The 24,865-nt window shown below is 40.6% G+C and overlaps 1 long non-coding RNA gene across 12 annotated transcripts in view; it reads right to left on the bottom strand.

Moving 5' to 3' along the window:
• The window catches only part of LOC110599002 (uncharacterized), a 112,632-nt gene that overhangs the window by 33,364 nt on the left and 54,403 nt on the right, over nt 1-24,865 (bottom strand). For 6 of the 12 annotated variants that reach the window (XR_013426720.1, XR_013426718.1, XR_013426723.1 and 3 more), the window contains 2 exons: nt 14,490-14,760; nt 8,665-8,899 (listed from right to left, as the gene is read on the bottom strand). The exons of 2 other annotated variants lie outside the window; for them this stretch is intronic. This is a non-coding gene — a long non-coding RNA (uncharacterized LOC110599002). Of the gene's footprint in view, nt 1-276; nt 562-8,664; nt 8,900-9,873; nt 11,815-14,489; nt 14,761-24,865 lie in introns of those variants that run through there. 4 more of the 12 variants (XR_013426721.1, XR_013426725.1, XR_013426728.1 and 1 more) reach the window with 4 other exon arrangements.

Genomic DNA, 24,865 nt, shown 5'->3' with positions numbered 1-24,865 from the left:
CTTTTTTATTTTATTTATTTGTATGTGGTGCTGAGAATCAAACCCAGTGCCTCACACAATGTAGGCAAGTGCTCTACCACTGAGCCACAACCCCAGCCCATGATAATTTAAAATTATCTCATACCTAGTACTGGTCTGAATGTTAACATTAGGGAATCACCCCTGGACCACCCTTTAGACTGTTGCTTTCATTGTGTGTGTGTGTGTGTGTGTGTGTGTGTGTGTGTGTGTGTGTAGATAAGTGCTTTATAAACTAGAGAGAGTGATACAAATAGAAGAAATTATTGGTTCTGTGGTTTGCATGAATGTTGCCCCCTCCATGCATATGTTGAAACTTTAAACCCAATGGGACTTTATTAAAAGGTGGGATTCTCAGGAGGTGACAAAGTCACAAGGGCTCTGCCCTCCAGAATGGATTAATGCCCTTATAAAAGGGCTCAAGGGAACTAATTAGGCTCTTCTGTCTTTTCATCTCTTCTGCCATGTGAAGACTTAGCCAGAAGAGGTTTTTTTAAACATCACATAAAGGTGTTTAGATCTTGAACTTCCCAGATTCCAGAACTGTAAGAAAGAAAATTTAAGTATGTTGGTATAGTGGCAGAAGCAGTCGGTAATCAGCAATACCTCCGTGTTAACACATGTATCTCTGAGGGGCTGAGTTGGCAACCCAGGAGAAGTGAGGGTGAGTAGTACAGGAAGGCTTTCCAGGGAGGGGCAATCTGCTGTTTTCCTGGGGTTCAGGTTGCTGAGGCCATTGAGACAGGAAATCAGGAGCAAGGCTTGAAGGGTTCAGTGGGTGTGAAGGGGAGATGACTCAGAACTGGGGCACAGACAGAAACGTGAATCAGGCGAAGAAGTTAGAAGTCAGACAGGCGGAAAGCAAACTGTGGATACATGGATCCACCTGCAGAGTGAGCTGGAAGACCCAGATCAGGAACTGGGAGACCCACAGGAAATCCACAGAAGCTTGAGGTGCAGGACAAACAAGAGAACTGCTCAGAAATCCCAGAATGAGACACTTTGACCCTGAAGGCCATGCCTCCCAGGGAGAACTTGCCTCCCTTAAATGCAACTGCAAGGGCAGTAGGAAGGTCCCCTCGGCACTGTGTCCAGGTCAGAAGAAAGCACCCACAGGCAGGCTGTTGCTGAAATGGATAGATCTTGCTGACCAGAACATGCCCAGTGCCAATATCTCTTTAGACCTTTAGAGCATGAAATTCATACCCAGGAAGATCTGAGAGGAGTCTGAGTTCCTCAACAAAATGTGTCATTTCAGAGGTTGACACCCTGGACCAGCTGGGTGACCCTGAGCATACAATTTATCACTCAAAGTTCAATTTCCTCATCTTTAAGATTGAAGGCATAGGAAGGACAGGTGACCCCTAAGGTCTCTATGAGTCTAGGGAGGCCCAGAGACGAGACTGCAGACAGCATGTCACCACCAGATGCCGGCTCTGCCAATGTCATCTCCAGGCTCAGGTCAGGGGAGCGCACCTGGCATGCAGCCAACCTGAGCAGAGGGAGTATGTCTGGCACTGCCCAGTCTGTCGGGCAGCCTGTCGGTAGGGGTGTGGGACCTGACTTCTCAGTCACATGGTGCATGATATCAGGTACACTGCAGATAGCACACAGGTTATCAGCCATGCCGCCACTGCCGTAGCAACAGCATGGCCCTGGTCTTTTTTTGATAAATAGACTACATGCAAAGAGCAAGAAACCCAATTTTTCAATGTATGGCCTTGAATTTTTCGGGTCTCCATTTGTTATTACTTTGAATTGTCTGAAATCGCCAACATCCAATTCCTAATCTACAAAAACAGCAATTTCAGAGGGGAGATCAGTGGAGGGATCAGAAAAAGGGAAGAATAGGAAATGAATCTTGACCTAACTTTTCTGTGTACATGTATATATATAGCATAGTGAATCTCACCTTCATGTATCTACAAGGCACTAATAAACACACACACACACACACACACACACACACACACACTAAACAAATAGAAGATCAATAGAGTAGAGGGAATGGAACAGGGAGAGGGAGGAGGGAAGGAAAGGGGGAAGTACTGGGGACTGAATTAGAGCAAATTATAATCCAGGCTTGTATAATTAATGTCAGAATGAACCTTCATATTATGTCTAACTATAATGAACTAATAAAAAAAATCCCCAAACACCAACAATTTCATGTGGCTCAAATGATGTGAAAGAGAGTTGATCTGATCACAATATTAATAAAGAACTCTAGAAAAGTTTCACTTGTTTTGATTTTTAATGAATATTTATCAAATATCTATACTATATCAGGCCCTAAGTTAGGTTTTGTACATGTCAATGGTTAACATAACAGTCTCAGGAGCTATGTTAGTCCATTTTCTGTTCCTCTAATGCAATACCTGAGGCAGGCTAAGTTTATGAAGAAATAGTGTTTGTTTAGCAACAAGGATTGCAAGTTTGAGGCCAGCCTCAGCTAAGACCCCTAGCAACTTAATGAGACCCTGTCTTAAAAAAATATAAAAGGCGGAGGATATAACTTAATGGTAGAGTGCCTCTGGCTTTAATCCCTGGTATCATAAATAAATAAATAATAAATGAAAGAACATCTGAACAGTTTGCACAGGATCTGAAAAGGACTCCCCCCTGGCTGTCACCTCATGGCAGATGACAATGGCAAGAGAATGTGGGAGAAAGAAAGCTTGCCACCAAACAGGAAGTCAGACAGGGTGAGTAGGACTAGGCTCAGGTTTCCATAACAACTTTCTTCCAAGAACTAACCAGGGTCTTAGTTTTAGTAGCAGGGGCTCCCCTCATAGATCTTCCCATCTACCAGAACATGCTGCACAGAAATTTCCACAAGCTAAACCTAAGTTTGATCATTTGCCCCCAAAGCAACATGTATGTTGTGCCTTTACAGGTAATGAAGAAAGAAATGATCTGAGAAAAGATGATTAAACTTTATTCAGTCTTTAATGAAAAGACAATGGTACCCTTGTCTGAAAATTCAGTTCAGAGCAGATACTGAAAGTGAGCAAGCAGCACCTAAATTCAGCTGTTGGAGAGAATGAAGGTTGAGGCTATAATTATACTTATGACCTGGTCAGTCAAGTAAATGTGAGAAAAAATAATTATCATATTGCTTTTATAACATGAGAAATTTAAACAAAAAAATACAGCTTTCATGTGACAGACATAGCACAATATCAGGGAAAATCATGGGACTATTGACCTTGATAAAAACTTAAGGAAATGAACCTTTTAAAAAACTGGATTGATGGCATAGAAATGATCAACTTTATTAAGGCAAGGTTTTTACATTTCAAAATTTTCTGAGTGGTTTGTGATGACATGAAGAATGGGTAACTATAGATTTTATAGGTTGGATCATATGAAATTGAGGTCCTCAGCTATTTTTTAACCTATAAAATTGATTATTTTTTCACTTGGGTTCATCCTAATAGTCACTAAGAAGTTCTTTGGTCGTTCATCAAAAGGTGATGGCACAAATTCCACATGAGACTCTTCCACCAGAAACAAAATCTCATTTATGAGGTAGTTCTTAAATACACGATGATTATATCAGATGTTGCAAACATCTCTGTAATAATATTTAATAAGCTGAGCGAGCTCAATTAGCAATGCTAGATCAGAGCGTGCTGCTAACTCCGGACTTGAACATGAAATCAAAATTTAAATTTTGATCTCAGCACACAAAAGAGACTATATTTCACTTTCTTGAAATTGAGTGGCTGTGTGATAACCATAGCCCTGGGCTAAGTTTTCTGTTGTTAATGAGATCACTGAAAAATTTCATGTTACTGGATACATTTGAGTAATTTTTTTTATGCCACAAAATGAACATATAATAGTGAAGAAGTCTATTCATTGACAGTATTTAAACTAAATACTAACTGTAGCAGAAAGCTGCTTACAGTTGAAAGTAAGAGAACACCAATAAAAAGTATCTTAAGTTATAAGGAAAGTTCTCAGAACTCCTGGTTGAAATATTCCAGTGCCAAAGGAATTGACAGCACCTGGATTCACTGACATTAGTCAACCCTTGAGGCTGAAGAAGGTCTCAGTCTCCCCTGAAGGTCCTGATCATTGAGAAGAAGGAGAGCTGCTGAGGGCCATTACCAAGTAGGAATGACGCATCGAAATTTCCTTGCCAAGCGTACCCCATGCTGCTTAGAGGACATTCGATGGGACATTGCATGCATGCTTTAATAAGGTGACCTTGCTCAAGGACCAAGGCGGATCCGGGTTTAGAGCTGATCAGGTTTGAGGAAGTAACCGGCTCCTTGAGTTTAAGGCGTTGCCAGTTTAAGACAACGGGTTTTAGAGAAATTGGAGGTTGAAGATTATTGCTGGGATTAGGGTGTTCCTGCTGCTTGTTCCCGTTGAGTTCTCTGTGAGATTAAAATGGGATTTGGAGATAGCCTCGTGGAGTAGGTGAATTGAAGGGGATTGCCCCTGGACCTGTGTGGAGGCGGTGTGAGAGCGGGAATAAAGAATTGCTGTTTGAACCTGCAAAGGTGTGTGGTGGCTCGTGATTCTGGTGCCAAGCCAAGACCTTGGCAGAGAGCAAAATAGATTACCTATTAGCAAGAAAGAAATGGTGGAAGGCAGGTTGAAGAGGGGTCTCAAGAGCAAAGTCAATAGTAAATACAAGCAGACCATCAAAAAAAAAAGTTACTAGTCATTAAAATCAGTGCCATCTTGATTTCTGCTGGAGTCTGGGTCCCAGGATGGTCTGATTCCATGGAGCAAATACGTCGTCTGTTTGCTCAGGGCTCAAAGCTGAGCTTTGGCAAATCTAATTTCCCTATTGATCCATTTTATAAAAAACCTCCCCCTCATTTTTCTGTAGTCTTAATTTAAAACAGCTTTATGAGAACATGATTAAAAAACTGACTAGGTTCATAAAATTTTAGGCAACCTAGCAATGCATCCTTCCAGAAATATTTTGTAAGTGTGGACACTGTCACTGAACAATGATTTTCCCTCTTTTGGCTAGTCACTTTTGTCCAAACCCCATAGATGGCTGATATGTCTGACTTCACTCAGACAGTGCCCATCCCTAAATGTCCATTCTCCTTTTGTCTGAGCATGGAGAATGCTTAAAAGATGGCATCATGGTGTCACACTAACCCTCTGTATCATACCACTTAATGAAAGAAGAAAGGTTCAGATTGGATCAGAACAGAGCAATCCAATGTCTATTCACGTCTCAACAACCTTTTGTCTGAAGGATTTGGGAGTCATAAAATCAATTTCATGCTCTCATTTATCACCTTGATAAATAAGGGATCCTCAAGCCAAGGAAAAGAAAGATTACTTGCTCTTTGTGTGCCCCTAGTGTAGCAGGGCTCAGTGGTTGAGTGCCCCTGAATTCATTCCCCGGCACCCTCCGCAACAACAACAATAACAACAACAAAAATCCTAGTGTAGCCACCAGAATAGTTAACCAGTAAAAATAACAGTGGGGCTTGGGAAACGACCAGAGAAATAACTTCTACCCAATTAATGGAGAAAAAGTTAGGCTAAAATGTGTTGTCTAAAAAAAAAAAAAAAAGGAAGATTTTAAAAATTCTTTCCATTACAGAATAGAAAAACAACTACTTTTTAAAAAAAAAAAAAGAAGGCAGAACACATTTGCTTTGGAATAAAAGGAATATCCAGAATTTTAACATTTTAGTAGCAGATAAAAAGATTATTAGCCAAATCAATGGCTGCTGGGACAGAAAACATATGCTTCAATTTTAAGACTAAATTAAAATCATGGTAATTGCCTGCAATTAAAGGCAGGAACATTAAAGTGGGAACTCATATCAAGGGAGGAAATAGTGTGGGTGAAGAAAATATGAGGATGTTGACTTAGGAAAACAACACTATCTAGGTCTTTCCTACACATTCTGCAAAGGTTAAGAGTAAGTAAGTATGGCACTACACCTTTCTATTATCTGTGGTTACTTAGTAAATGGTACATAGTTCATTCTATGCATGGTTCAGTTCTTCTAAGATGATTTTTGTGCTTTCTTTGAAAGCTCTAAGTTTAAGAACAAAACAAAACAAAATAAAAACAATTCTCTTGGTGTTGCCAAAATGAGTTGATCTAAGTGAGTTGAATTTTTCAATTGAGAACATGCAGCCCCGAGTGGGCCACAAGCCACTGACATCCGATTGGTGTGTAAGGGCCTGTGCTGTTTCTGCCCTACGGTTACCTATGTAAATTTATAAACTGATCAAGCATTGCGGAGGGCCCACAGTGGGAGTAAGCTACCTTTTAAAGATCTTTTCAAAGGAACTGATTCTATATCAGTCAAATAAAAATTAAGAAAATGGTTTTCTCTTTTTTCTTTCCTTAGTGCCCTACCTATAGAGTCAGTCCTTTTTCTTATTGGGAACTACAGATTCAACCAACTCTGCATGGAACATGTATAGAATTTTTTTTTTCCTTGTCCTATCCTAAATGATACAGTATAACAAGGATTTCCATTGCTTTTACATTGTACCAGGCATTGCATAATCTCCGAGATGATTTTAAGTATACAAGAGGATATATGTATAGCCGGGAGCTGTGGCGCATGCCTGTAATCCCAGCAGCTTGGGAGGCTGAGGCAGGAGGATCTCCGGTTCAAAGCCAGCCTCAGCAAAAAAGCAAGACACTAAGCAAACTCGGTGAGATCCTATCTTTAAATAAAATACAGAAGGGGGCTGAGGATGTGGCTTAGTGGTTGAGTACCCCTGAGTTCAATCCCCAGTACCCGCCTCCCCCTGCTAAAAAAGAGGATATGTGTAAGTTATGTGAAAATACAATGTCATTTCATATAAAACTTGTGCATCCATGGATTTTGGTATCAGTGGGAGATCCTGGAACTCTGAGAAACAGCTATGTTTTAGTCTCTTTCCCTATTCCACTATCCTGACCTCTTTAGTTATACATAGTATATTTCTTTTCTGTACTTTTCAACAAAAATGGACTGATAATCCTTTGATCTGTAGCCTTCACTCACACACATCTCCACTCCATTTTCCAGAAAGCCCATGTTGCCCTCTCTTTGACAGACGTGTCTTCTCAAGCTCAACATTATTAAGTCTATCTACACAACATGAGAATGAATCATTTTTATAAAATGAGATATGTAAATCCCAGAGATTGTTAGAGTTAAAGGAGACTTTAAAGACAAGTAGCAAATGAGGGGAAATGACATTTTCTTTTACATAAAAGTAAAATGTATTCTTATTACATGAAGAATTACTGCAAATGAACAAAGATAAATAACTCAAGGAACACACGAACAAAGGGCATGCCAATGAGTCTCAAAAAAATCCAAAAAAAAAACCACATATATTTAATGCTTTTAACCTCATTATCAATCAATGGAATGCAAATTAAAGAGCAGCACCATGTTTTACATCAGTCTGTCAAAGAACAAAAAGAACTACTGATTCCTCTCGTTGGCAAGAGCATAATGAAATAGCGTGTCATACAGAGATGCAAGGAGTGTACATGTGTACAAACTTTCCCTGTGGCATTTTGACGGTACCTATCAAAGCCTTAAACATGTTTATAGTCTTTGAAGTCAGAGCACTTCCAGGATTTTATCCTAAGGAAATAATTAGAGAAGCATGCAAGATTTTTATGTGCCAGGTTGCTCTGTGTAGTGTTATTTGTAACATTAAAAAGAAAAAAAACATGGAATCGTTAACTCCATAACATTAGAAATCCAGTTAAATAAATTACAGTACATTCATAGGTCAAAAGAGAATGCTAAACAAAAGTCATGTTTTCTTGACTGCTTAGTAAGTGGGAATCTGTATGCGTTCTGTGAAGTGGAAATACCTTGTAGGGTGGGGGAAGAAGAGTGGGTTTTGGAATCAGATGACAGGTGTTTGAATCCCAGCCTTTTCACTGGTTAGCTTGGAAAAATTACTTAATCTTTCTGAGCCTCAGTTTCCTCATCTATAAAATGGAAATAATGAATGCTTTACCATATTGGTGTAAAGTTGATAACTAGAAAAATGTACATAGGACTAGGGATGTAGCTTAGTGGTTGAGCACTTCCTAGTATGCATGAGGTCCTGGGTTTCATTCCCAGCACGGGTATGAGGTGTGGAGAGGCAAGGTATCATAGCTTTGCCAAGAAGCTGACACATAGAAACCATTCAGGAAACTAACAATGCTATCAAAGTCACCCAAACGTGACCTCACTCAGTAGCTTGTGTATGATATTAAAATGAAGTCTTGTTAACATCAATGTAGCTAAATTTATGTTCCTGCTCACACTGGACCTCCAATCCACTTGTAAAGTGACTTCACCTCTGAACATTTCTGGAAGTCCCCCATAAACACTCAAATTAGTGGATCGTTTAGTTTCACCAACCAGCTTCTGCCACATTGTTTCTTTCAGATTTCAGCTACAATTCACTCACTCACGAACTCACTCATCCATGTGTGCAAGACTGTACCAAATACCCATTATTGAGTAGCTCTGAGCTAAAAAAAAAAAAAAATGTATACTGGTGAATCCTGGTCGGTGCTTTCTTTCTCTCTGCCTGTAATTTCAGGCAGAGAGCGGGGTGGGGGAAGTTTATAAATAGTTACATAACTGTGAGTTGAATGGCAGGACTTGGATGTCTGGTGATGCTAGGTTTTCTGCTTACCTTTAACATTGGAGGTTAAAAACATCTGCAGGCTTTGAACATCAGTATCTGTAAATTTTCATCTGGTCAGGTTCTGTTCTGTTTGGAAGGCAAGTCTGGCTGCCCAATTATTGGAAGCTGGCCAGGTGAAGATAACTGTGGGGTTTCAATATTAAATAGGGTTTCCCAGCTCTCTACAGAATTGATGTCCCTCCAACTTGTTACTCCATGCAGAGAATGAACTTCCAATGTCCTGCTAGAGAGAAAACAGACAGTTGCCCATTTCTATAGGATGAAGCAGAGAGTCTGGTTTTGTGTCTTAAACACTTTTAACCAGTCCTTATTCAGTCTCACCTCCACCCAAGCTTCTAGGGTCAGCTGATGCCGTCATTTTTCTGAGCCATTTGCAGGCAGGGCATTGTATGGTGAAAATATGATTGTCTTTTCCAGCTACAGCTTAGGGTTCAATGTCCTTTGGGTTTCTAAATGAGTTACCATTTAACTTTTCAGCTAAAAAATTTAAATTCCTATAATCTCTCTTTTTTTTTTCTTTTCTTTGGAACTTGTGGGCCTGTACAAAATTCCTTTCTGTCAGTTTAGCGATATTTTAGGAAGGGATAGAGTTAACTGTGTATTTTCAATCCATTGTCTTTAACCAGAAGATCAGAAGTTGATTGACAGAATCTGCTTGCAAGTTTTTAAAGACAAGGATTTGTGTTTGTTACTTTGCATATTTAGTTCAAATTGATGTCCTAAAGACTTCAGCATGACATTGCTTCCTGGTGAGAGAGGAAAGAAAGTCTCTCTTCCTCTTCTGAATTATAAATTTTTTACAGCTATTTAGTGGGACATGTTTTTTTTTGAGTTTTATTTACAGCTCTAGCTGTTTAAGAGTGGATTTTAAAAGTCACTGGAAGATGGAGTCTGCTATAGTTTGGATCTGGAATGTGCCCCAAAGGCCCATGGGTTAAATACTTGTTCCTGAGAGTGGTGCTATTGGGAGGTTGTGGAACCTTTAAGAGGTGGAGCTTAGTGAGAGGTCTTCAGGTCATTGGGAATGTTCCCTTGAAGGAAATTGTGGGACCACAGTTCTTTCTTCTCACTCTCTTTCTGTTTCCTGGCCATTGCTCTACCATATGCTCCTACCATGAGATGCCACCTTGCCTATTGCAATCAGAAGACTTCTTAGCTCTTCCACTAATAAGGCCCGTAAATGAAATGATAGAAACATCATGTTGATGACTTTATTTGAGCTCTTGAGCAAGCCAAATTGGAACCCAGAATGCCCCTGAGTTAAAAAAAAAAATAACATGAATTAGTGAATTTACCCTTGGTCCTTTTTAAATGCAGTTTCAGTGAAGCAGAATGTTTTCTGTCACTTGCAACCAAAAGAAACACCAACTGATAAACTATTGGGATACATGCATACGTATTTGTCCCTTAGGGACAACTATTACTTCTAAACAGCAATGTAGGCTACTTGTAAATTAAGAAATAATATTTTCCTGAACACATAATGTTCACAGGGCTATATCTGTAATAAGAGATAGAGTTTTAATAATGAGACAGAGACCAAAGCTCTCTTTGTCCACTCTCCAGCTTCTGAATCTGGCCCAGTGCCTACAGGTGGGCAGGAAATGTGACCTTTTTGTGCAGTTTTCAAGCAGAATTGTCTGCTATACCAGTGGTCACCTTATGGGATTTCAAAGGTCTAGCACAAAGTTTGAAACGATCACCTTCCCAGAGGCTGTCTATAAACAGATTAAATCTGTTTTTCACACTACTTTCTCCAAGTGAAAAGCCAGCAGTAGCTAGCAGAAAATGTTTATTATGAAGAGCCAGACAAGCTACCCACCATCAGTCTTGGGGTAAAGAGAAGTTACACTTTTAGCAGACCAGTAGTCAAACATTTTCTAAAAGTCTAAATATTTTAGAGCTTTGAACAACATATATTTATCCTACAATGTTTAAAGAATTGACCAGAGTCACTGAAGAAATCCGCACTACTTTCTATTTGCACTTCTTAATTTCCAAAATTAAGAAGACCTGAATATGACCAGAGAATCTCCTCAGTCACAAATGATGCAAAGAGATCTCTGAATTTTAAAGACCCATTAGCTTAACTGTATACTTAGGAAACATTGAAAGATTTGTCAAAATCCAGTATAAGTTTTTTTTTAAAGTACTATTGTATATTAAATAAGAGACACATGGAGAAGTCCCCCAAGAACTAAATTTCAAAATGTGCAATGTTTCATTAACTGAGACCTTCTGGTTTTCAGACTAAAGAGAGTCAGTTTTTCAATGATTGTTCTTGCAACCAGACATGGAGTGAAGACAAGTCCCATGGCAAAGTGTCTTCTGAACTCTGGAGTGACAATGTGTGACACAAGTGGAATACTTTAAGAACTCAATGCCTTTCCGTTTATTCACACTTTTACTTTTAAAAAATATTATTATCTAAGTATGCTTAGAAATATTACCATAAATCCTTTGACTACTTTATGGGGACATAGTTAGCAAAAGTTAAATGGCTAAGCCTTTTCTCTCCAAGGTAGAACTAAAGTAAAGAATTCATATTTTATCACAGCTGTGAGAGTCCAAAAGTCTTGATTGCAGAGCAGAATTAATGGCTATAGCAATGTTCCTCGAGATGCCCAGACCATTAGCATCAGCATGACCCCAAATTTGTGAGAATTACAAATGTCTCGGCTCCCTCTCGGATGCACTGAGTCTGAAACTGGACGCGTGGGCTAGCCAGCATTCTCTGAACAAGCTTCCAGCAGATTCTGATACAGAGTTGAAAGCCACTGTCCAAGCAGTCTGCAGTTTTGAGAAGGGTCTTTAGTGCCTATATTTTATTTTAGTTTCGTGGTGCTGGGAATGGAATAAAGGGCCTTGGGCATGCAAGGTGAGCACTCTACCATTGAATTATATTTCCAGCCCCAATTCCTGTGTATCAAAACAGACCCTCTCATAGGAAATGGTCTGGGGCTGCTGCCAGTGAATGTCAACAAATCAGATGAAGCCCTCACTTTAGAGACAGGGTCTGTGACACTATTGATTCCAAGGTTAAGTTAGCCTTGTCCCAGATTTTCTGGTGATAAGAACATACTATCCATGGTCAGAGCTTCCAAAGTTCAAGAGGATAAACACTCTTCTCAATATTTTCTAGGAAAAAGAAAAAGAAAACTCCATCAAACGTAAAGTTCAAGACAGTCCTGTGGAGAGCAGTGGCAGAGAATGGGAGAGCAATAATTCAGATTGGGGGGTTTCTGATGACCTCAAGACTGTGGGACACCTGTTGCCTGAGAACATTACTGCTCAAGGGCATAGGATGCCTAGCTGCTACGATAAAGCCCTGCCTGAGGAGGCTCTGTGTAAGTCTTTTCAGCTTCAACCTTGATCTCAGGCATAGCTCCTGGGGATAGAGGAATTCTCATGCCAGACAACCATAATGTTTCACCAGCTCTGCTTCTTCTGAGCCTGACTGCTTAACAGTAACTTTAAACAATAGACCTTTTTGAATGCTACACAAAACTCCTAACATTGCACATTGCAACTGTGGATTGCAACTGTGGAAAAGCTGCATAGATGTTTCTAGTTCTATAACTTTCTTGAGTACAAAGAAGTTCTTCAATAGATACATGGATAAAGAAAATGTGAAATATGTGTGTGTGTATGTGTGTGTGTGTGTGTGTGTGTGTGTGTGTGTGTGTATTCATTCAATGGAATATTACTCAGCTTTAAAGAAGAATGAAATTATGGCATTTGCCAGTAAATCGATGGAGTTGGAGAATATTCTAAGCAATATAAGCTAATCCTCCCCAAAAACCAAAGGTCAAATTTGTTCTCCAATATGTGGATGCTAATTCACAAGGGGCTCGCACTAGAGAAGAATAGAGTTACCTTATATTAGGTAGAGGAAAGTGAAGGGAGGGGAAGGCAGGGGATGTGGGGTAAGAAGGATAGTAGAGTGAAACAGACATTATTGCTTTATGTATATATGTGACTGCATGAGCAATGTGATTTTACAACATGTAGACTCAGAAAAATGAGAAATTATAACCCACCTATATATATCAAAGTGCATAAATGTATTCTACTGTCATGTATAACTAATTAAAACAAATTTAAAAATTGAAGAATAATGCTTGCATAGTCTTTAATAATGAGACATATATAAGTAAAGATTGCTGGTGTGACTCTTTAGATCTGCTTCTCCATCAGAGAGCAGAACTCTCTCCCAATCTAGCTGTTTATCTTCATGCATACATACTTTATTTTCTAATCCCCCCTTTCCCCTCGCTGGAACTGTGAGTTTGGCAGATCTGGTGGCAGCACAGTCAGAATCTAGTTGGTTTCCTCAGTCCACCATTTAGTTCTTGGTGTTGATCGTTAGTATTTACGACTCTAAGAAGTGAGGCTATGGAAGTGCCTCCAAACATGGTAGCTATGGCAGGGCAGAGATGGATCTTAACTTTTATAAGATAGGGGTGTCCAGATAGTTAGAAAACATAGCACCAAGGCTGTCTTCAGCACCAATGTATTTCCAGAAAGTAAACTGATTTGGAGTATATATTAGTTTTGTGCCTTGGGGGTAGGAGAGTGATGTTGGCAAACAGTCTCCACTTGTGTGTTTTCTTAAATTGTGAACCTGAAATCACCTAAACCAAAGTCCCTAAGGTATCTGGGTATTCATGAAAATACAGATTTTACCCATCTCCTCTGAAAAAAAAAAAAAAACAAAAACAAAAACAAAAAAACCTGAGTCAGCATCAGCAGGATCAGCTGGGAATCCCAAATTTCTCTTAGATGCTGACATTTGGAAACCATTAGTGCATGATTCCCAACCTTACTTCTTTTTCAGATTTTAATTAGAACATACAACCTGCTTTTACCCATTGGAACTTGGATCTACGGTAAGAACATAAATGCCAAAATGAGATACATGTGGCTTCAAATCTTGGATCCAACAGCAACCAAAGACAAGACTTTCGACAGGTCCCTGAATTTGCTTGGGACTCAATTGTCTCATCTGTAAAGTGCAATGATTAAAACCCAGACCGCAGGAGTATTGGGAAGGGTAAATGAGAAACTGTAAGCAAAGCATCAAAAACACAGCAGACATTTATCATAGAAGTATTATTAGCAGATTCTAAGGAATTCACCTATTTTCTAGCCCTCCAAGTTGTATTTTTATAACAATCTCTTTCCCAAATTCTTTTTTTTTCCAAAAGGAAGAAGGAAGGTAAAAAGCGAGAGAGGAATGGGAGGAGGGAGGAGGAAAGCAAGCAGTTATTGTGAAATCTGATTGAATCATCACATCATTCTTAGGAGACAAAAGTTGTTTTTTTTTTTTTTTTTTTTCATCTAGAATTTATGGGAAGACTGCTGAGAAACAGGAACAAGAAAATAAATTTCTTTGCCTGCCAACCTCAGGCTCATTCAACGCCTGGGGTAATCCCAGTTTTGATTCAGTTCCCACTACCACATAACTCTGTGGTGATCTGAAATCACTGGAGGTGTAGAGCTTGCCCATAAACTAGGAGAAAATGATGAGGAGGTTTCAGCAGATGTGACCCCAAAATGGAAGGACCGCCAGTATCAGATTCCCTGCACCCTCAAACCTCAGCCCCTGCAAGAGATGACTCAGCACTTTACCTCCGAGATGACTCAGCACTTTACCTCCTCTAGCCAAATAAACCATGTCCCAATTACCCAGCTTTGATTGTGTCCTCTGGAAGAAAGAGAACTAAAAAAACCCGCCTGCCCTTTGTGGCGACAGAAGTCCTCCTTCAACTTTTAATGGCCTGACTTGTTCTATAGGAATGACGATGACTAACCTTGTTTTGAATGTCAGACTTGATTCCAGTCTCAGATAGGGCCCGAGGACAAGCTCATTGACTCCATCTGTGATGCAAGAAGTAGGACTGGTATTTTAGCCCAGGAGATCTGAAGATCAAATCAAATGCCCAGGTCATGCACGTCACATGCACTGAATACTGAGGCAGCCCTGGGAAAGAGATCCATCCTTCTTTGGAAGCTTGAGATTCCACTGAGGGCAAAATATACCAGTTGTTTGGGCAAAAATACTCTTCACAGACTACGGAGGGTCTAGGAATGGAGAACGGATACACTCAATGAAAACCAGGATTCCAGATCTTTTTGGACTTGTCAGAGAAGCAGTGGAAAATAAACAATTCCCGGATAATCTAATATTGCAAGAAAATTAGCTGTATCTTTTCCTCTCATTCAATGTCAAAGCACAAGACACATGCCTTTTTTTCCCCCCTGTGGAATAATCCAATAATTTTAGAACTCCCAAAGATATCACGTTCTTCATACACAAGGGCCTTCCACAAATTTGGCTGGTCTTTTCAAAGAGCACATACAAAGTGATGATATTTCATATGTAGGTGTGTCCATCATTATGTCAGGGTGTGGGCATAATCACCCTAAAGGTAACAATTTCCATGGAATAAATGCACTAATAGCAGCGAAAGAAGACGCCCCAGTAATATAATTTTTATTGGCTCTTTTTTTTTTCTCCCTCACTGTCTTGATAGAAAAATATCTGCCTAAGCTCAGAGCACAGCTCCTAGAGAAATTTCTGCTTGTAGAATTTGGCCCTATTTGGTCTATCTGTGAACCTATCACACGCCTTCTCCATCATCAGCCTGTGTTGTCAAATGGAGTCCAATTTCAGAACAGCTTCTGGAAGTTTTCCCCGGCTCCCTTTGTCAAAGTTATGGGGAACCGGGAGATTCTGCCTCCATTTTTCAATCCCTTTGGGAGAAATGCTTGCCAAGTCATTTCTAAGCATGGAAGGAGTTCCACAGTGTCTTAGGCGACTTTCTGTAGGTCTCTCAAACTTGTCTGGAGTTACAGAAAATGTAAAGGTAGTGAGGAGCCTGCTGAGAATTATTGGGCATGAGGTAAAGGATGAACCCCTGGCATGTTACCATCCACCATTAAAGCAAATGGGATGATTTATGTTTTCCAGAAAGGACTTTTTGGAAAGATGTGGTGTTCGACAGTCCTAAGCCCTAACTGACATTTGTTTTGCATTATAAAACATCATCTCAGAGAATTATTAGTTCATGACTTAAAGGAGAAACAGTGTTTGGGTATTTAAAAGTCGTGTGTGTGTGTGTGTGTGTGTGTGTGTGTGTGTGTGTGTGTGTAAAAGCTGAAATAATAGCCAAATCCTTTCTGGATTTCAGAAGTCCCAATTGTTTGGTACATGCATGAGGCTCTGAATTGGCACAAAAGGAGGAATTTGGGAATGTTCTTCAGATCTCACTTTAAGTGTCCCCTCTCAGGCATGCATTCACTGTTCATTGGGTCTTCACTAGACATGCTGTGCTTGTTAAGAGGAAGGTGTTATCTCCATTTCTCAAAGGAGGACACTAAGAGGCACCACTATCTGCCTCACACAGCACTTAGCATTCTGCAAAGGTTCTTTGGCTGCAGAACATTTCTTTCTTTTTTTTTTTTTTTCCACATTCTTAATTTTTATTTTTTTTATATTGGTTGTTCACAACATTACAAAGCTCTTGACATATCATATTTCATACATTAGATTCACGTGGGTTATGAACTCCCAATTTTATGCAGAACATTTCATTGAGATCAGAATAAAGGCATGAAAAGGGTTTCTCATTCCAAGGAGTTGGGCAGCATTGTTGCTGGGGTCCATGCTATTTCATGACCAAGCAAAAGATATCTCCACAGTGTCTGGGGTGTTTGTTTTGATAGCTCTGTTTTTCCACTTTTTGCAATTCTAGGTGACCTGTGTTTTGATTTCCATTCTACCTCTAGCTTCACCCCAAAAACTTTTTTTTGCAATTGAACATTTAAAGAGCATGCAGATGATTAGGATACTGAACCCGAATCCTTTTCTTTTCTAATCTGTAAAATGGACATAGTTGTTCCTCAATCCTGGAGCTCTTAAGAGGTTCATGACAGATAGGGGGAACAAAAATACTTTGAAAACCATTCTATCGTTCCAAGTGAAAGATTATTTTTCCTTCCATTTAAATAATTTTCTGTTAATTGACAAAACATGAATAATTAAGCTTCTACTTCTTATTCTTGCAGGAGACCAAAAACTGACTTTTTATAGTTTTTTTTTTTTTTAAAGAGAGAGAAAGAGAGAATAAATCTTTTTTGTAGATAGACACAACACAATGCCTTTATTTTTTATGTGGTGCTGAGAATCGAACCTGGGTCCTGCCCGTGCTAGGGGCGTGCTCTACCGCTGAGCCACAATCCCAGCCCCAACTTTTTATAGTTTTAAATTTGCAAAAACTCACCCACCTAACCTCCATTTATTTGCACTTTCTAGTCATCTAATAAATACTTTTTTTTTTTTAGCTGTAGACCTATTTTGTGCCCCCCTCCCCCCTGCTTCTGCTGGCCTCTTCTACTGCCTAGTTTGGTTTAATTAAGGGGAGAAAGTTCCATATTTAGAAATGCTCACTGGCTCAGACTCATTACTAGGCCCCTCAACCTATCTGTGGAAGTATGTCGTTCCCCCCACCTTCCCACCTTTTAAAAAACTTTTGACAAAGACCAAGCTGCAAGAATACATTACAGATCATCAAAAGCTGGCACCAATTTAGCTAATGGCGTGCATTTTGTTTTCAGATTCTCTTAATACTTTAAGCACTTAACTGAGCCCATGTTCATTTTGAGCTGTCGTTTGTGGTTTTCAGGCAGAAGCAGCCCACCTGACTTTGAGTACTCCTGTCTGTGAATTGATAAGGCTGTCTGGAGTCTTTAAAACTCCTTTAAGTGCTAAATATCAAGCTGGAATTGGGCACCTCTTGCTGAACAATGAGTGTTGTTTTAAAATGACTACTTAATATGAAGAGGTTTCCAAGCGCACTAATGCTCGGGGTATTTAAACAGGGTAATGGGGTATCTTTAAGGTGCCTTTTTAGTTGGCAACTTAATAATCTCCTTCTTGTTCAAATATTATTTACACCACAGTACATCTGATACTCCCCGAAAGTTAAACAAGCCATTCAGGAAAATGGGATTGAGTTGTGACAAGCTGAATAGAAGCCCTAAAAGGTCTATGGGAAGATATCCCTTCCCCACACTTTTTGTCCATCCTGTTTGGAGGGAATTTTATCTGTAGATAAATAGGAAAAGGAAACACAGTAGTTGCATTTATTAGACAAATCTCTGAATATATGAACACATATTCTACATACAACTTATTTTTTTTTCTTTACCAAATGCTCTGGAAATAAGGAGCTAGAAGAGTTTTCACCTGATAATGCTCCACTGGAGACAGAAACATAAAAATTAAAAACCTAGAAGGTGAGGTAGAGAGAAACCCAGTGAGATCGCTGCTCCTGGAGTTGTGGGGATATTTATGGATGAGTTGCAGTCCTTCAGGGACCTGTCCTGTCCAGTCTTAGGGCCACCAACCTCTGAAGTCAGTGGACAGCCGCCATGTGACACTAGAGTCACCTCATTCTTCCCAGAAATACTGTGGGTTTTTTGTTTTTTGGGTGCTGGGGATTGAACCTAGGCCTCATGAATGCTAGGCAAGTGCTCTGCCATTGAACTACACCCCAGCCCATTATGTGTTCTTTCTAATTATACCCCTTGAACTATGCTAAATTCTCATCTCTTAGTGACTCCAATTATTTCCACTCTGTGGCTTTAAAAGTTCTCTAACTATGAAAGAAAGAGACCTTGATAATAAGGTAAGAGAATCAGAATCTAATACCTATTATTTCCAAGTCCAGAAGATACTTCAATTCTGAACTTAAATGAAAAATAAATTTCATATCACTGTATGTAAAATATATATATATACATATATATATATACACACATATATATTATTTATTTATTTATTGAGAATGGTATAGCAATAGACTTTTTTTTTTTTTTCAGTTTCAGAAGAAAAAGAATTTTGGGATATTTCTCTGGTTGTGGTTTCCCAGCATGTAAAGTATAAGAAGTTTCCTACTTCCTGGGGGTTTTGAAAAGTCATATATTTGATACTGTGTAGGCCTAATGGGTGTGAGGGAGGAGAGGTAGGGAAGGAAAAAGGACAGTGAGCAGAGAGATAGGCCTCATACTGGGGTTCCCTAAAGCTTGGGCCTGGGCCTTGAAATCTTAGGGCCTTTGTTTTCTTATCTGTCACACAAGGATGATGGAATCACACAAATGCCATTCATACAGATGTTTGGCAAAAGACTCAAACTGCGTTGCTATATTGGTCAGCCTCCTTATTTAACAAGACTCAGGACCCAGTGGAGATATGGCTACTTCATTCTAATAGCCTTCAAGAAATGTGGGCTGGACACTGCATGAGCTGCCAACTTGAGTCCCTTCCTTCACACCTGTGACCAGATGTGGAGCTGCTAGTGACTGCAGCACATGGCCCATTCCCCATTCTCTCCTGCAAGCAGGTCGCAGGCCTGGAAAAGTGAAGGGACATACATGCAAGTTCCCATGTAGTGGTGCCAGTTTCATGGCCAGGAGACTAGGGCCCAAGCCATCTGGCTCCCAGACCGCTCCCCTTTCCAGCTCACCACATCATCGGAGGAGCCATTGTTGTGAGGGCATGTAGTCCCCATGGCTCCAATTTCCTCATCTGGAAGCTAGGATTAACACTGAATTGGTAATGGGAGGAAAAGCAGTGTTCTGTCAGGAAAGAGGGCAATTTGCAAGCCCTTGGCACCTAGAAGAGGCCTCCAGCGATGGCTGGCAGCCTCTGATGATCCTTGGCAGCTGCTGGCATGAGAATTTGCCTGGCCTATGTGTAAGTCATTTGATCTTGGGGTTGGGGGCTGTGGATCAACTGTGAATGTAGCTTGGAAAGTCCTGCAGGTACCACATCTGTTTTCTAACTTACAAATCGGGTACAAAGAGACCCTGGATATCGTCCTTTTGTGGTAGGAGCTGCCACTGAAATCTCAGAAGGTCAGGTGCCTGGCTTCAGCCCAGCACTCCTTGTACCCTGTAGATGCACAGTGACTGCTTTTTGTGGGGGAGGGGAACCCCTCTTGCATCTTCGCCTGCCCATACCCAAGTGCATGCAGCAGGCCAGGCTGGTCTCTTGGTGCTGCTGCCCATTGCTGTGCCCTGTAGTCTTGCAGGTCACAGTTCTTCAGTACCTTCTTCTTGGGGATCCCTGATTCTCATCAGAGAGCTGTGATTTGAGTCCCAGTGTTCAGTCCCTCACAGTCCAAGCCTGCCCAGCCCAACTCCTTTTGCAGGACAGCATTGGGCAGGCCAGCTCAGAGTCCCAAGAATGTAGATGCCAGAACCACCATGGCAGTGCCAGGGTCACCATTTAAGGCCACATGAGATTGCCAAGTGACTCTGCCCAACCTGTTGAAGCACATTTCTATGCAAAACACTACCATAGGGATGGTTTTTAGAATTAAGATGCAAGAAAACATTCTATGAATACGGTGAAAAATTCCAGCAGCATTAATTCATTGCCCTCATGATCCTCCTTGGCCCCGAAAGTTGTTTTGCCCTCCTTTGGGCAAACAACTCTAAGTAGGATAGGCGTCACTTTCCATTCAATCTATTTCCTTGGTCTCAGCCTATGCACCAGGGAGGCACAAAGTCTCTTTTATAATTTTCTCCAGTGGCCAAATGCTGCCAGCAAGAAAAATTATAGCCTCCATCATCACTAAATCCAAAAACCTAGTCCAATGACCTTTGCTTGGAGACAAAATTTCTCACCACTACACCAAAAAAATCCAGCAAAGGGCTTTGATCCTGAAAAGCATTAAAACAAAACAACACTTAAAACAAATAAACAACTCAGCCCAGCCCAAGCCTGGGTGAAAGGGAGTTTCTTTTCATGTGGTTTCCTTTGCGCCTGCATGCTAGGACAGGTTTAGGATGTCTTCAGCTGGAGAACGCTGAGATTTGATGTTTAAAGAGAGTGAAGCTGACTGCCCAGTATAGAGCTGTATTCAGGATCCATGGCGGGGTCCCAGCCCTCGCCTGGCAGCCTGCCTCACCACATCAGCCTCCCAGGCAGGCGGGCAGCGCCCATCCCTTTGAGCTCTGTCATTCAGAGATGATTCCTGCAGCGCATGTAAGAGACAGCTAAGGAGAGAGGGTGAGGCGTGGGCCAGAGGGACACACACTGTCAGTGCACATGTGTGTCCCTGCTGGCTCTGTGGCTGTAGTGGTCTTATCCCTCAAGATACATCTGCTGCAGACCCCTTAAAAACCATTCTCGGAAGGGACAAGGCCAGATAGATCAAGGGTTATCAGGGCTGAGTAAAGAGTGCCGAGGAAAAGTGAGGGTACCACTCAATTTTAGAACCCTGAAGTTGAGGGAGACGTGGAATTGCCATCTGAGTTCTGCGACAGGTGCGTAGGGGATACGTATAAAAATTCCACTGAAACAATGGAGAAAAGCCACCCTGCTTAGATTCACATATAAAAGCATGAACATCCCTCAAGTAAAAGTTATTGTTCCTTCTTGTAGCTCATGTGCCCTTGTTATCTTGAGGTGTCTCAGGTGTGTAAGAGTCACTTCAGGTAAATTCCTACTAAGGGGCAGCAGGGCAGCTGTGGTTCCCGGCAGGACCAAGCATGCTTTCTCTCACAAGCATGAACTTTCCAGAGACTCTCCGATCATTAAGGGGGCTCTTCAGAGAGGGAGAGAACTACCTGAGCAGGTGGAGGCATGAGTCAATGAGATGTGGGTTTTTATGGTTGATGTTTCTCTATTGGAATCCACAGACTCTTGAGACCTGGAAAAGTGCCAGTTTAAAAAAAAAAATTACTGGTCCTGCTAGTTAGCTGCAAGGAAGCTGGATCCACATAGGACCCATGGATTAGACACTTACACTCAGGTACATGGTATAGATTTAGAGTAAAAGAATGCTAACAAAGGAATCTACTGTGAAAGCAATGAAATGGGTGCCAAGTGGCCACACGTTCTAGGGGTGTGTAAAGCTGTATTAGGGAAAACCAAGCTACAGCCTGAGAAAGATGAGCCATTAAAGAGTCGAGAAAGATCTTGTAGAAAAAAAAAAAAAAAACAGTTGTACCTGTCCCACAAATTGCAGGAAGGAAAAAGGATTTTCCCCTCTAATCAAGGCAAGCGATGAGACCCCTTGTGGACTTAGATGAATGTCTCCTGGAAGTTGGTGGATTGGTATTTGCTTATCCCCATTAGTCAAATACCGTGATATCCAATAGAACCAACAAAGAGGGATTTCATTGGGATGTGAGTATATTTCCATCCACAGAATGACCAAAAAAACACTTTTGGTCTTCCCATTTTCTTTTTCAAAAAAATCAATGGGAAAGAAGTGACTTAGAGAATCTTTAGAGGAGTCTGCCTAAAAGACGATTTCTGCTGAGACTCAGGAGAGGAGTGAAAATCTAGTGGTCCAGTGCTGGCCTGAATCACAGGTGGAAGCTTCCAGCTGGAGATCCTATAGGCACATTATGAAAGTATGAGGCCAGAAAAGGGTGGACACCTTCCATAGGCCAGTCTGTGGGCCCAGGTGCCAGAGAAGAACTGTATGGAAGACGGCCTAAAACCTAATCCTCTCCCTACTGAGCCAACCCTGGAAAGGGCCAGGAACTGAGGCTGGTGAGAGAAGGAGGAGGGGTTAAAGATCATCAGCAGACAATGGAAGTCCGCCAGCTATACCCACAGCCTCCACTGCAGGTTAGGGGAGGAGAAAAACTTTAAATGAAGTTCAGAATGTAGATTATTACATAAGTCAAAATGTTTAGATTGCTGAAATGACATTGTTCATGGGACTAAAAAGGTTTGGAAAAGCCATGAGATTTGCTTAAGATTCCATCTAGGGACATTTAAGAACTAATCCTCTGGATGACTTTGATGGAGAAAATTGGGAAAGAACACTTTATTTTTCCCCCTCATCTCATTCAATGAAGTGGTTACATCATGGAAAGAAATTCCCTTTACCTGATTCTCACAGTGATCATCCTGATCAAGGGAAGAAAAAGGAGGTGGTGGTTACTTGTCGGCTCAGGCTGTCATAACCAAGTACTACAGACTGAGCGGCTTCATCAGCAAAATTTAATTTCCTTCTAGTTCTGGAATCTGAGATTGGTTTCTTTTGCACTTCTCTCCTGGGCTTGTAAATGACCACCTGTGTCTTCACCTGGTCTTCCTTCTGTGTCTGTATCCAAATTTCCTTACTTTAAGAGCATCAGTCATGTTAGATTAGAGACCACCCTAATGATAGCCACTTAATTACCCCCTTGAGCCAATAGTTTGTGTCACCCAACATTCATATGCTGAAATTCAATCACCATGTGAGAGTATTAACAGGTAGGGCCTTTAGGAAGTGGTTGAGTCATTCAAGGATCAGGACTTTTATAAGAGGGTCATAACTCATAACTCAGTCCATAGATATTGAAACTCCATAAAGGAAATTGGGTTCAAATTGGAATTTTGATTCTAATGAACATACCATGTTCATTGAGGATTAGATTTCTCTGCCTTTAGAGTTTGTCTGAGGGAGTAAGTCTGCCCCCTTCCTTCTCCTTTTCCATGTGAGGACACAGAATTGATCACCTTCCTGCCTTCCACGTGTGAGGACACAGTGTTCTGTGCCATCTTGGAAACCAAACCTTCTGGTGCCTTGATCTTGGTTCTCTCATCCTCCAGAATGATAAGAAATAAATTTATGTTTTTTTTATAAATTACTCCATCTCAGGTATTTTATTTTATAGTACAAATGAACTCAGACAAAGACCCTATATTCCAAATACAGTCACAATCTGAGGTAGTGGGTGTTAGGATTTCAATGTATGATTCTCTCCTCTGAATGGGCCAGTCTCTTCTGGAAGCCTGGATCTCCCTTGAGGACATAAATTTTCTTGTAGACCTCCCCAGTAGCTGTCCACTCCATATACAGCTAACCTAAAGCACAGGCTAGGGATCCTCCTTGTATCTCATTTCCACTGTTATTCTGTTGTCACTCTCTTCTCCATAAAGACACCCACCTCTGAGTCCATTCTACCATGCTTTAGTATATATTTTGTATTCACATACTTACACTGGACTCTATTTAAAGGATTTTGGATCTTGACTCTTTCCATCACCACTCTCATTATAATTATTGTTCATCTTAATACTCCTCTAGTTAGAAGTCCTAAAAAGGTAAGAACATGACTTTCATAGAAATACTGAAAGAACCTATATTGAAAACCATAAATTGAAATGTGAGGCAGTAGCTCAATGACAGAGCACACTCTCCTCAATCTCATTGGCCTAGATTCAATCCCCAACATCAAAAAAGCTTTTTTTTTTGTCACTCATTAATGAAGAAATCAGTAAGATGATAAGCTGATTCAAAAAATAATAAGGAACTAGTCATATTTATATGGATTTTTGAAAGAAAAAAGAATGAGATTGTTAGGTTAAATATAAAACTGGTAACTATTCTCTGAGGTTGCAAAACTATAATCTTTGAGGTCTTTCTCTCCTGAAGAGAATCTACAAGTTAACACACAACTTTATAGTGTCTGGGCTTTAATCAAACAATAAATTGCAAAGTCAAACACACATTCTGAGTATGTTCTCCTAGATAATTAAATGATCCCTGAGTGGGCCTGTAGGACATGTTCAGTAGGACATTGAAGAGATAAGTCTCCCAATTCTCCTGAAGTCCAAGTTTTAGGTAAAGTTTCCCAACATTCACAATGGATGATCCATTCACAAGGAGGCTCTTGGGCCCCTGCCTGAATGTCCTCCAGTGATCTTCTCCATTTACCCTGGCTCCACCTCTTCTCCCTAGCTCTCATCCTAGGCTATGTATAACCCATCACCAAAACCTGTCCTTCGTCTCCATTTCAAGCTTTCTACTTCCTACACACCATAATCCTATCTTTCCAGCTCAATCCTTCTACTTTCCCAACTCCAGTCAGGTAATGAATCTACATTTCCCAGGTCTATTGTCCTCTTCTCCTAAATCACGTTATAAACTAAATGTTGGTCCTGTCCCGACCCTCCCCCCAGCCCCGCTAAATTCACATGTTGAATCTTTAACCCCCAGTGTGGGGGGTATTTAGAGGTAGGGCCTTTGGGAGGAGATAGTTAGGTTTATGAGATCTAGAGGATGGAGTCTCCATGATGGGATTAGTCTTCTTTTCTTTTTTCCCTCTTTTTTTTTTTTTTTAATTTGTGGTACTAGGGATTAAACCCAGGGTGCTTTAAACCCCTGAGCTACAT

The sequence above is a fragment of the Ictidomys tridecemlineatus genome, chromosome 10 (genome assembly GCF_052094955.1).
Source record: "Ictidomys tridecemlineatus isolate mIctTri1 chromosome 10, mIctTri1.hap1, whole genome shotgun sequence".
NCBI lineage: Eukaryota > Metazoa > Chordata > Mammalia > Rodentia > Sciuridae > Ictidomys > Ictidomys tridecemlineatus.
The sequence above is the reverse complement of the archived record's forward strand: the minus strand, read 5'-3'. Positions and strand labels throughout refer to the sequence as shown.